The sequence below is a fragment of the Python bivittatus genome, unplaced genomic scaffold, assembly GCF_059951505.1.
Source record: "Python bivittatus isolate LINGU-HERP-01145 unplaced genomic scaffold, Pbiv_v1 ctg000210_np1212, whole genome shotgun sequence".
In the NCBI taxonomy this organism is placed as follows: domain Eukaryota; kingdom Metazoa; phylum Chordata; class Lepidosauria; order Squamata; family Pythonidae; genus Python; species Python bivittatus.
The window spans coordinates 1,089,830-1,104,252 of NW_028277053.1; positions in this window are offsets into that span (position 1 = coordinate 1,089,830).

Here is a 14,423-nt window from a genome sequence, read left to right on the forward strand (position 1 = left end):
GAGTCCTTTTAGCTAGTGAAATTAAATTTCAATACAAAAAACAGAAACATTGCAATTTAAGCATTTTTTTTCCAGGTTAATTTATTACAGTTTAATATTGTAGCCACATTTGCCATTCAGAAAAATCATCTGGCATCATTCACACAAACGTGCTTAAAGTTCATTGCTGAATTAACCAGTTTTGGACAATGCATGGAAGCATAAAATGACCAAATGGGCTTGAATATCATGACATGCCAAGCCTTAAAAACCTAATTAGTGTTAACAGTATGCTAGCATGTTGTGCAAAAGCAACCACTAAGTCTTCCACTAACCGGATTCAGCATGTTATGCAAACATAGCCTCTCACACACATACTCAGGAACACACTTACTTCTCCAGTGAGGAAATATTTTTGCCTTAGCGCTTCATGCTTAATGTACAAGGTCATTCCATTTTCTTTTCTTTTTTTTTTACAGGAGTGGATAACATTTTTTTCTTTAAAAATTATCCTCCTGGGTAATCTGTTGAGGTCTACATAGTGGTGGTGGGGCATTGAAACAAGCCAATTGGGGCTTCAGCCAAAAGTGGGTGAGAACAACAATGTTCTCTCTAACACCCCTTTGCCTCTATCTTCCCCTTCTCTTCCCCACCCATGTCAAGCAGGGAAGGGACAGAACCTCTTACCAGACCTCTGAATTGATCTCTTAAAGAAGGGCTTTATAAAAGGACCAAGGGCTGAGGACATATCTTGTGCTATACATAACCCAACTCTATTGTACAATAATAGTTGCACGTGATACAGATCCACATGTTGCGCAATCATAGCAGTACAACTGAGGTAGAAACACCTGAAAAGGACATCACTGAGTCTTCCCAAGACATTGAAAGCATGTGCAAATGGAGTCCTACCAGGGTTCCCTATTGCTCCATGCTTATTAGCCCCCCCACTCTGCCATTATTGCTTACAGCAGAAATTCTTCCCTGTGGTCTTCATATCCAGACAGAGTGGAGGAAGACTTTCCATACATGCTACTGTACGTATCAGAGCTTGACTGTTTTGAACAGGAGTTTCAGTGCAACCGGAGAAGTTCAGCAGGTGGACGTTCATACAAAACGGGATGCCAATGACCATTTGAATGCTTCCATTCAATTTTGGGGCAGAGGAAATTGGGTGGATGGCTTTCTCAAGTTATCCCAGAAGGAAAAATCACCCAACCATGTCCCAACGGCAGGATAGTGGCCCCACAATTGAAAAAGCCACCTGGGAAAAGTTTATCTTGGGATCTTCCATTAGGATTGATTGGGAACATGGGGATGTGGGAAGGCTACAGACTACTGGAGACAGGATGATACAGTGAAATATGGGACATTCCTATTCACCCAATCTATGCCAAGATGGGCCATTTGTCCTCTCATAATCCAGTAAGTGCATTAAGACTCCATTCTATGAAAATTTCATTTAAATGCTTTTCTCCTTTCAAAGGCCATTCCCCCCTCCCCCCCCCCTCCGATATCAGTACTGGTAAGGAAGATAAAAATGTGGGAGAATTTCTTCACCTGGCACGACATGACTACATATGAAGCATCCTTTCCCAGAATGGTGTAAGATGTTCTTGGTGAAGGAGCATTACTTTTTGATCAATGACACCTCCAAATATGATAGGTGTGGGGTTAATCTGGGCGGTCTTGCAACCTTTCTCACCTCTGTTTTCTGTGTGTGTTCCCAAACATGAATGCAATTCTCCCTATGGAATTGAAAACTATCTCTTGGGTCACTTATACTGTGATCTTTATTCTGATTATATTTATGTATGTTATTACCATGACTGCTGTTTTATTTTTACTAATATGTAATTTAATTGATTTGAACAGGGCCGAGCAAATTACCATTACTGGGCAGTCTAGAAGTGCAGTAATAAATGAATCAAAATAAATTATGGTGAGAGAATAACCTTTCTTCTCCCATCTGACATTGATACCTTTGCATTTTGACAAGGAAGGAGAAGAGAGACTATCCAGAGGGTCAGGAATACAGACTTAGTGCCAAAGAAGGAGGAACGGGTAAGTTGTAGTTGGAGAAATCATTAGAGATAGCCATAATGAATAAATCTGATTCTTCTGATGTGTGCACATTCATTATACAAACACTGACATAGGCTCTTACCATATTATGGCATTATGGGGTAATTTGGTTGGTTAGTGGTGGTTACTCTTCTACTCATTCTATTTTTTATTTCTTAAAATTAACTAAATACAAAAAGAAAAGAAAAGAAAAAAGAATACAAAAATTATAAAAGAAGAAAAAACAAAAAAGGAAGCAAAAACATAAATGTATATTTACAGACATACATATATTGAAAGATTGAAGCCATGATTCATTACCGTCATCCATGGTTGATCTGTATTAATTAATTCTGCAACCCACTAAATAGTTGGAGCCATATAATTGTGTTTCCAATGCTGAACAATCAGTCTTTCAAATATGTGTTCATTTTCTATGTCCCAAAGTCAACCCCCATGTGATTGAGATAAAACTCAAAGTTGAGTAAATACATGTAATTTCTTCTTACCAAAATGGAAGGATATATTTAAATAAAGCTTTCGTTTCACTGCATCTCCATATACTCATTTCTAAAATATTGTTTCTTGTTGAACAGGATGTGACCTAAAAGTTTTCTAGACAGACTAATATTTAAATGACTTTGTCTCCAATTCAAAATCCTCCACAGAGCTTCAGCAGACCCAAAAGAAAAAAGCAGGGAACAACAACTCTTTTTGTATAGGTTTGCACTTAGTCACTTCATAACTTGGGAAAGGAGGAATATTCAATTCAGGACTTGACCTCGAATCAGAATAACCACTGTATCCATCTAATTACAGCCTACTGGACCAGTGGGAAGAGTGATCGATTTACATCCATTGCTCCCACAACACCCCCCCCCCCCCACTGTCAGCCAGTCCTCCTTCAGTGTGTTTGTGGTGTGCATTCTGTTGTGTGAAAAGAAAAAAACTGATTTATATTGTCATCCTCTTCTAACTTGTTCTCAGTTGATTCTCCTTCCATTTGTTTGCTCCTCACCTTTCTCAACCTTTCCTTTCTCCCTTCCTTTCACAACAAATTCCAAATGTTTTATTTTGTATACTGATCATATTCCTCCTCCCTCATGCCTTGATCCTTACCACATATCATCCATAACTTATTATTAGCTTCTATTTTTTTAACTGTGTAACTAATTGTAAATAATATATTGCTATGTCTGTATCTTCCTGATTTTTGTCCTTCTATTTTGGCTGTACCGATGAGTGTGTGTGTGTGTGTGTGTGTGTGTTAATATTGTAATGCCATTGGAGACACTGAAGATGGACAGGGTGGCAATGACTCAGTCAAATTGTGCTGACAAAGGATTATTGAGAATGTTGCCAAAGTGAACTGAGCTGGCTGTTATTACAAGACAAATACTGTGTACCTTGAAAAACTCAGCGCTGATTTCCTCAAAATCTAGCAAGCTTTGTACCCTCTTAATGATCCAGTTTTCCTGTGATTTTTGTCCTTCTATTGTGAAGAGCAAAAACAAGTTAAGGGCACTTTTGTAACTCAGATTAAAGTGTTCAAGTACACTGTTTCTATGAAATCTGATACGTATCACTTTTCCTACTACTATATTGGCTAAACACTTCTCCAGGTTTCATTTCATTCTAATATAAAACAAGCAATAGTTATGGGTGACATTATTTATGTTTTTCCAATATCAGATCACAGGAAAGCAGAACTCTAATTTTCCATAATATTCTAAAATCAGATTTGAGACAAGATCTCTTCCAGATCACCATGGTGGGTCAGGATACCTTCAGGACTGAGGGCCTGATCTCAGATGTAGCCATTCAACTTATGTAACATACAGCATCCAAAATAAGATGAGCAGGAAGGAAGGAGAAAAAGGAAGGAAGGAAGGAAGGAAGGAAGGAAGGAAGGAAGGAAGGAAGGAAGGAAGGAAGGAAGGAAGGAAGGAAGGAAGGAAAAGTCCATAAAACCAAATGATTTGTTAGGCTGCTCAGTCTTATGTTAACTGTTTTCAACTCAAATTAAACTGCAGCTATTAATAAAGCTACCAGAAGAGTGAAAGTTGGAGTTATAAATTAATGATTATTTGCTGTGTGCTTGAAAACAACGTGTGGGCCACATTTTTACTGTGATGTTTTATCCTTATTTGGGACAACAGTAATTGGGTCTTAAACATGATAAACCATCTTCAAGGCTGTCTCCGTAGCAATAGCTGTCTGCAGTAGGTTTTTAAAGTCTACTTTAAAAGAGGTTAATCAAAGCTAATGAATCTATTTTATCCACGGCCAGAAGTGTGAGTGCGTGCATCTGTATGTGCACGCTGGGTTTGTTATGTTGGATCACCAGGTGAAGCATTAAAATATGTAGAAGTAGATGTACGATGAGATCATTCAGAAAATAGTTGGCATCGTTGTTGCTATTAAATATTGCTTCTTTTTCGGTTACCAACAATCTTTTGGTTTCACTTTTCACTTCTGGTAGATTCTACATTCTGATTCTGATCATTTAAATCAAAGTTTTCAGAGGCAATCACATGATGCAACAAAAGGACAGGGTAGGAATTCTGTACATGTATGTGTCTGTGTGGGTCCGATTTAGATTTAAGGGGAAAATAAGCTCACCCAAAGAGTTGTATTTTTTATCTCTAGTGGATATTGATGAAGTTTGGGTCTCAAACTTCATTGGGTTTGACAATGAGAAAAAAATGGTTTAGGAGGCAATATATCATCCCTTTAGTTCATGTTGTGTCTCAACTCATTTTTGCATTCCTGTACAACAGTCAATTAGTGTTTTCTGCCTAGTCTTTACTGGGATGTTCCCACAGTCATTAATAGTGACCAGCAAAAGGAAAGCAGAGAAAGGAACACACCAAAGTTTAAGAATCACAGCTGCTGTGTTCACAACAATAAGCTTGACCCAAAGAACTCATTTTGGGGGTTTGAGAAATACATTGATCCATAAATTAACCAGGTTTATTACTGAACTGATTAATTGCTGTTTAACGCAGCCTATAGAACATGAAATCACATCTTGATATGACCCACTAAATATAAATATTGTCTTACATCTCTCTTTTTTTTCCTACAGGAACAAATGAACAAACTCACAAATTTACTACAGTAGCCCGATTAACATATTGATTCAGTGACACTGGCTGTATTCACATAACCAGACTTAACCTACTTAGTAAATCATCGATCAATTTCCTGAGTTCGCACCATGAAGTAAACATACAGACTTGGGCTGCAGAATATGTCAGATGCAGACAAACAAAAAAACTAAGACTGAAATTAGTTTAGTTTAGTACATTGTGCAATTGCAGTCTCTTTGTCTTCAACTAACCTGGTTAAATGTGTTGCATTGACAGAGCCAGTGAAAACCAACTTCTGATGATAGATTACCTGGATTAGGACAGAACACTCAGAGGACCATTTGCACAATCGAGTGTACCATACAAGGATCTTACTTTGTGTGACAGATAAGACAAACTGATATTAATATGTAGGAAATGTTCTGAAAAATACAGGAGAGATGGAGGGGGGGCAGGAGGAAGAGGAGGAAGAAGGGAAGGGAAGGAAAGGAAAGGGAGAGGAGGGGGAAGAGGAGGAGGAGGAGGAGGAGGAGGAGGAGGAGGAGGAGGAGGAGGTGGTAGAGGACTCTTTCCATTGATATTCTACCTTTAGGAGAGAGTGCATTAATAAGCAGGGGAAAAGCAGGTAGTCTACTAAATATATAGAATACGAGCCCTTTACATGTCAGGTTCTTTTGTTGTTATTACTGAATGGTTAAACTATCCATCATTAGCTGGATTCTGAGCTGAAAATACAGTCATCAGCAACATCATCATCATCAACATCATCATCATCATCTTCCATCATCTGTTTTATTTTTGTTCACAAGCCATGGTAAATGCAGGAGGTGAATTTCGCAAACCTTTTGGGTCCATCTCATTAGATGGACCAATAGACTCATTAACACCAGTTTGGTGGAGGGGTTAAGGTGCTGGCCTAGATGCCAGGAGACTGAGTTCTAGGCCTCCTTTAGGCATGAAAGCCATCTGGGTGACTTCGGGCCAGCCCCTCTCTCTCAGCCCAACCCACCTGACAGGGTGGTGGTTGTGGGGCAACAGGAGGCAGGAATATTACCTATGTTTGCCACCTTGAGTTGACCCCACCCAAAAGTAGGATAAAAATATCATCATCATCATCATCATCATCATCATCATCATCATCATCATCATCATCATTATCATCATCATCTCCTTCCTTCCTTCCTTCCTTCCTTCCTTCCTTCCTTCCTTCCTTCCTTCCTTCCTTCCTTCCTTCCTTCCTTCCTTCCTTCCTTCCTTCCTTCCTCTAATTTTAAAAAAAAGTGTGTATTCCCCCTCCCATTAACTCATTTTGCTTGCTTTCTTTAGCACCTTTTCTCTCCCACATTTTTGTCTCAGGAGGGGTACCCGTTCTCTTGTCTGGGCTGTTTTGAAAACATGCATTCGAATACTATTCTCTAATTCAGGTCCTTTGTTTCTGAGTCATTGTGTTTGCCAGGTTGAGCATATAATGTTATACATCTGCTGTAGGGCTTGCTGGGGGCTTTTTTCTCTTTCTTTCTCTCCCTCCATCCTATCTACCCACCAACTCTCTCTCTCTCTCTCTCTCTCACACACACACACACACACACAGAGCGCCATGGAGTATTAAAGGGGTTAAGTGGGACCAAGTAGCTAGGGAGAAGGAGGGAGAAATGAGCCCCATATAAGGACTGGGGTGTTGGCATTGAAAGGAATTCTTTTCCCCACTTTTCCTTTTCTTCTGCTCCCTTGCTTTCTCTGGTTTGCTACCAAACTCTGCATCAGGCACCGACAAGCTCACTGTGGGAAAATGACACAGGCAAAGAATAGATCACTCATTTGAATGCTGGCAACATATTCGTAAATAAAACAAAAGTGTGGAAAAAGAGAGGGGTGGGTGACTGGGCACCATGGATGCAGGGAAGGAGTTGCTGGGAGAAAGGAGAAGAGGGAGCCACACCTCAGGGAGGAATTCCATAGAAGGTACATTCCTGGAAGTGTCCTGCAATACTTAAGGCTGCCAATTGACTTGCCTTTACATGCAAGTAGATTCCAGGTCCCAGGATCATCTTGATAAGGGAAGGGAGGCTACGTATCTATGCTTAGGGTTGCTGCTGATTTTTCAGGATTCTTGTTTAAAAATTAGATATGGTTTATTCAGAAAATGTAGACCCCCCTTTTCAGGCTGGGACTGCCTTCTTCAAGCAAAGAGCAGATTCTCCTACTGACTGATGGCTCCCCTTCTAGCCACAAATTAGAAAGGGAAGCATCTAAGAACATAAGGAAAGCTTGGCTGGAGCATTCCAAGGCTCCTTTATTATTAGATCCCCGCAGTAAATAAATTAATCAATGGAAGGTTCCCAAAAGAATGACAGCACAGTATCAATGTATAACAGTTAAATGTATTTAATAAAAACAAAACGAAAAGCATTACATGATCTCCCACAAGTGGACTTCAAGATCAACTCAACAAGCCTCAACAAATCTAAGGGTAATTCTACCTCCCAAACTGCCCTGGTTCAAATTAATAGATAAAATTTGCAAATGTATAGGCTAAACATCCTACCCCAAGAAGGGCTTTCCATAAGTACTACCCCAAAGAAAGCTGTCTCTTAAATGAACACACTATAAGGTATTCTCATAGGTGGAACCAAATACATGGTGTCCTTAACCAATCTCATTATTAATCAATGTCATTAATCAATCTCATTAAGAACTGTGGGATGCTGTCAGTATTTGGGGTCCTGCATCATTTAGGACTTCAGGTTTGCTCCCCATATACTTCTGGGAGGGTCAGAAGCAAGACTTGAGAAGAAAACCATTACAACTGTCTGTCTGTCTGTCTGTCTGTCTGTCTATCTATCTATAGGCTATCATCCATTCAAAGCTTCAGCCTCCATAATAGCTTGAAAACTATCAAAACTCCCCTTTGTACCAGTTCTACCAGTCAGTGTAGATTCAGAAGGGTGACATTCTTGAGTAGTTAACAGGGCTGCCAGGAAAACACGTCCTAGATTCCTCAATTCTAGGTTTGAGATCTGAGAAAATCAGCTGTTGGCCTACAGATGGGAGGGCTGGTAAAGACACACAGTAGAAGAAGCTAAAAAAAGAAAGTTAGCAATGCTAACAGGTAGCATTATATCTGTATGTATTAAAAAATGAGACCCTTTTATTTCCTTTTATTTTCCGGAGACAAACTTCTACAGTCTCCCCCCTATTTTTTTTTTTTTTTTAATATAATATGTCAAGCAAGGGCCAGCATCACCAAAAAAGAAAGATTCTCAGTTAGGAACTTTGGTTCTTGAGTTGAGGAGTGAGATGGTGGGTGGCAATGACAGGGAACTCCATTTCAGAAGGTAAATGAATGACGCCATCTTCAAGCATTCCAGAATCACTGACTTACAAATCTCATTGCCTTTGGTATTTTGTGGCTCTCTGGAGTCCTAATAGCAGGTGAGAACACAGCCATTACCATGGAAAAAATAACATTTTTCCAGTCAAATGACATCTTTAAATTTCAGCCATTAACAAGTTTTTTACAAAAACAAGAAATGCCAATAACAAACTTGGTTCCTACAGTACCCTTGGTAACAATAACCTACTAATTTGACCAGATCCCAGTTGGACATGCATAAATGTTATAGCTTAAAATGATTCTTTCTTTCTTTCTTTCTTTCTTTCTTTCTTTCTTTCTTTCTTTCTTTCTTTCTTTCTTTCTTTCTTTCTTTCTTTCTTTCTTTCTTTCTTTCTTTCTTTCTCTTCTTCTTCTTCTTCTTCTTCTTCTTCTTCTTCTTCTTCTTCTTCTTCTTCTTCTTCTTCTTCTTCTTCTTCTTCTCCCCTCCCCTCCCCTCCCCTCCCCTCCCCTCCCCTCCCCTCCCTCCCTCCCTCCCTCCCTCCCTCCCTCCCTCCCTTCCTTCCTTCCTTCCTTCCTTCCTTCCTTCCTTCCTTCCTTCCTTCCTTCCTTCCTCCCACCTCTCTGAAAAGAGTATCTTCCTTCCTTATTTCTTCGGGAAAAGGTGGGGAGAAAAGAGAAGGTAGAGATGCCCTGGGAGACCAAACTTTGCTCCTTAGAATAGAGATGTTACATTTGGCACTGGGGCGAGAGTTATCAGCTTGGACCTTCGGCATAATTCAGGCTTTTGAAAACAGAGCTGGAGGATTAGATTGTTAACCTGTCATTTTGTAGATGAAACGGAGAAAAAGGGGGAGGGGGGAAAAGTTAATGAAGACGTACAAATCAGAAGGAATAAGGATTCTGTCCTTGTGCTCTTCCTGTTCTCATTACTTTTGCATCCTCCTCTATTCAGGGTATGTGCATGTGTGCACACACACACACATTATTATTATTGTTATTGTTGTTTTATTATTAATATTAATACCCCAAATCAATCCACTGCAGGATGAAGCCCTTTTCATTGAAAGTTATGGATTATGATGGTCCAGTCCAGGTGGGGAGCGATCAATGTTTTTCAACTTCCCCGTCTGGGGCTGAGAGAAAACGCCTGGCCCAAAGTCTCCCAGCCAACCTCCAAGTCTAGAGGGGGACTGGAGCTCACCACCTCCTGGCTCCTAGCCCAGCACTTTCAGCAGAATACTGTACGGGCTCTTATACACACATGCCTGCAAAATGGCTGCCCTCTAAAAATACCTATATTGCTCGCTAACTGCAGAAATCCTCTGGGATGGAGGTAGAGAAGAGGGAGGGAGGCAAACCAAGCACGCATATAAAATTTGGGATTTTGTTTCTTTATTCAATTTGTCTAGATACCCATCTCAGCATGTAACTCTGGATGGTGAACAGCCAGGATGTATTTATCTGTATAATGGCATACAAAATTAAGTAGTATAATTTTGGTCCTTATTTCTTTATTTATCCAGAAAGAATCAGTGCATATCAGTGCATTCAGAATCTCAGTCTAGAGTAGTCCTCTCAAACGTATACAGTAATTTGCATGGTACCTACGCAGGCTGCAGAATCCCAGCAAAGAATCCTGTAGATTTTTCTGTATCTCTCTGCGGCCTTGTTCTGATCATCTGGAGTTTTGTAGCCCATACCTGGCAGCCTGTTACCCCTAAAATGCAAATTGTTCTTGGGAAATTCTTGGAGAGTTAATTTCAATATGTCTGAAAAGCACCTGGTTGGTGAAGGAGGCTTAGTAGGAGTCTCATTCCAACACAGTATGATCTACATTTGTGTTTCCCAGCCATGGCAATTTCCAGGTTGTGAGGTTCAGATCCTAGAATTCCACAGCATGTTGGGAAACATTGATCTACATCTATCTTTCTATCTATATCTATATACAAACCACAAATGTAGAAACAGGCCTATCGAGTCTAGATGAGATATAGGGGAAGTTATACAAAGACTTAACATTTCAGTGACTTCCCTTATATCTCTTCAAGATTAGATGCTACATTAATGGCAACTCTAATGCCTCTAAATATATGAACGCTCTTCTTGGAAAACATATTGTTTTCTGACATGGTGAGACCCAGTTCTTTGATCAAATGATTGGTGAGATGTTAGCCATGAAAAGTTGAGAACCACTGCTTTAGCAGACCACCGGTTTCTACGTACACCGCCAAGGGTCTCCAAAGTGAGAGACAAAGAAGTTGGGTTTGAACAATGTGCAATAGACTAAAATGGAGTTGGATATTTGTTGCTTTATTTGTAAGATTTATTTATTTTTAAAATAATTTTTATTAAAGATTTTCACAAAAGTAAATGTCAAATAATATAGAGTACGTTTAAAGGAAAGAAAAAGAAAAATATACAACAAGTGTGAAAAGAGCTACAAATAGAAGAAAAGATATATAAAGAAGTGACTTCTGAACTTCTTTATGGCAGTTACAAACAAACTCATTTGCTTTCCTCTCTCATTAAAAATATATCATAATTCCCTTCTTCACATAATCAGCCCTTTTATTTATAAGATTTATTGACCCCCTGTATCCCAAGTGTTCAGAGTGAACCAGGTCATCATGTTAGGCCACAATAAGGCTCATCTGGGGGGTGTTTGTGAAGAGAACAATTATGTTTTGTTAACCTGAGTTTGGGGCATTCTGTCAACTCTGCTATCCAGTGCAAAGTTTTCAGTTGTCAGAGAGAATTAATTTAATTGTATTCATGTCGGTAAACTTCCATGAACTTGAAAAGTATTTTTACAACACTAAAAGTCTTTAAATCTGAAACGTATCCCACCCTGTTCCATTTGAATTCTTTTTCTTATTATTATTATTATTGTAAATTCTTTTAATTTCATACCTTAAGTGGCTAAAAACAGGGCTGTGAATTCCATCATAGAGGAATCTTTCGTATATTTACTTGGAAATAAATTCCACTCTGTTACTTGGGCTTTGTTCCTCAGTATACTTAGAACCACTAATGTTTCATTTTTATAAAAAAGAGAGAAAGAAGATACAGACATTGAAATATATTAAGTACAGTATTTGGTAAAAATAAGGGAGGGCAGAGGCTTAGATAATCAAATGTATTGACAATTTATTTTAAGAATGGTATATATTTCCCTAATCTGAATCAGGGATAGGTGAATATTTAGCCTGGCTTGATTTCAGATAAGTACTTTGGTTTAAAAAAAAAAAGGCATTGTAAAAAGAATGGAAAGTACTGGAACTTTTCAAACTCAACAACCATTCAGGAGAAAAAGCAACGGAGTGATAAGGTCTACCCAGAACTGATACATCATTGACACCCCTATTTTTATAAGCTTCAAGTTACATTGATCACCCAGAGGCACCACATTATGAGTTTCACCCTTTTGGGGAATCATGAGAGACGGGTAGCCAGATGTTATTCTATGGAGTTCAAACACTCTACAGGAATCGAACTCACAGACCTTCACACTTGGATGACTATACACAATGCATTAGCTTCAGGAGTTATCCAGGTCCTGGTGCTCTGTAGTTTGTTAGGAGGGGATATATAGAGGCTATCAGAATGGTATATACAGCCCACCCTCTTTTAAGCTATCTGAGAACTTAAGGGAAGATGGACTGTATATACCATTCTGATAGCCCATTTTTCTAAAGGACATTTATGCCGATTTAAACAAGGACATTGAAGTCCTCCTGCTTTTTTACAAAGATTGAATCCACGCAGCTTTGAAATTTGCCATTGTGATGTCTTTTGCTTCAAGGCAGAGTTGACACTTTCTCTCAGCTTTAATGGCAAGGCCTTTTGTAAAAAGAAATCTGAGTTGCTTCGAAATAGCCATTACTAGCAGGAGGATAAGAGGCATCATTGCTCAAGCTGCTTCAGATTGGGGTAAGAGGAAATACACACACACACACACACACACACACATATTCTGCTCATGAGGTACAGAATACCAAACGTGTATAGGAAGAGAGAGAGAGAGAGACAGTCTGGTGTAGTGGTTAAAGGCACCAGGCTAGAAATCAGCAGACTGTGATTTCTACTTCTGCCTTAGCCATAAAGCCAGCTGGGTGACCTTGGGCTAGTCCCTCTGTCTCAGCCCTGGGAAGAAGGCAGGGTGAAACCATTTCCAAAAATATTTCCTAGAAAGCTGAGTTGCCAGGAGTCAACACTAACTCAAAGGTAGCATTAAAAAAAAAAAAAAAATGGGGGGGGGAGAGAAGTGATTTTACAAAATGCATTGCAAACAAGGATGACAAGTCATGGGCTGTCAAGTGACTGGTACAAGACCAGCTTGCTCCAGTGTCCCCAGGAATTAACAAGTCTATCTTGGGACTGCAAGTCAGCCTCTGCATTGCTTACAGAGAGCGTGTTCATCTGTTCACCCTTAGTTTCATACTGTTAAGGGTGAAAGATCACAGGCTGGATAAATGGGAATAACCCTAAGCAAAACTAGAAGATTTTTCTGAGCCTCAGAAAATGTTAGCGTCCCTGATAGGTATTGAGTGGCAGAGGAGAAACTACAGTCTAAACAGAGGCAAATGGCCTTTTACTTTTTTCCACTAGATTTGGGAGCATAGACATTAGACGCATGGTTTCTCTGAATATTTTCCAGAGGAAGAAGTTTTCCTGCAATGTATCAATGGCAGTAGCATCACCACTGGAGAATTCCCTGGGAGGAATAGCTGGATGAACGGTTCCCCTATTGTTTAATGGCAATGCGGGAAGCCAGAGGGGGTACAAATCAGTAAACAGAAGGTCATATCAAGAAAGAAAAGACAAACCTTTGGATATCTCATAACTACCTAAGTGCCAGAACACAACACACACCATCCATGAATATTCAAAACCCTCTTTTTTGAAACAAATTTCAGCAACAAATTCTCTTTCCTTAAACTGAAGGAAAAATGCTGTTAAAAAATAGACAGGAGCATTTCTACACCCACTACTAATTCTGATAATTTTTTCCCCCCTACTTCTCTACTGGTTTTTCATCCACATGGATAAAGGAAGCCATGGGGCTAACAGAAGAACCGGAAAGTCAGGGCTAAATTTAAGGCTGGTAAAAATCCAACAGTATTAAATTGTTGGGGTTTGACACATGGTAGCATCCACAATAATTCACCCTATGCATGGGTGAACCAGAGGTTGACCAGTAAGTATTATGGCAGCAACTTTAGGGCAAAAATTCAGAGCTCTATGGAATAAATTGAATTTGAAGACATGTTGAAGTAAATTAATATACTTATGTTACATACATATTACAATTTACACAGCCTCCATAAGATCATATATCCAACATGAGATCTCTAGTAAGATCATGTAATCCAGGGTCTGAAACTACATTAATGCACCATTGGAAGATCTCAGATACTACAGCAGTTCTATGGGAGCTCTAGAAATCAACTGCCCAGACCTCTAGAAGATATTTTTACCTTTCCATAATCCTGTGCAGGATTCTTGGGTGGGTAAACCTCAACAGATAATATTACCCAAAAGTAGAAAGTCGGGGGGGGGGGGAACCCTTAACTTTAAGCACAGAACGGATCACTGGATCACCCATATCCCAAGCTGGACAGCACTGTTGAATTATATTGTTAGGCATCAGTATGATTGTCAGCCTTGTATTACTGATGTCCAAATGTGGCAGGGAGCAGCCCTTCTTTTGAGAAAAGAGACATGCAAATTCCAGTTGTCAAAATCTAATTTCTCTTGCAGGCAAAGCCTTCCTTTTCCTTAAGCCCATACATAATTTGTGGAGGTCTGCTATTCATTTATAAGTCTCTCTTTTTTGTTGGATGGTGTGGGCCCTAGGAGAAAAAATACAGCATCTGTCCTACTTTGCTCCTGTAACCCTAAATGTATAAAATTGTAAAGCTTCACTCAGAATTGACAATTCCATCTAATTTGCC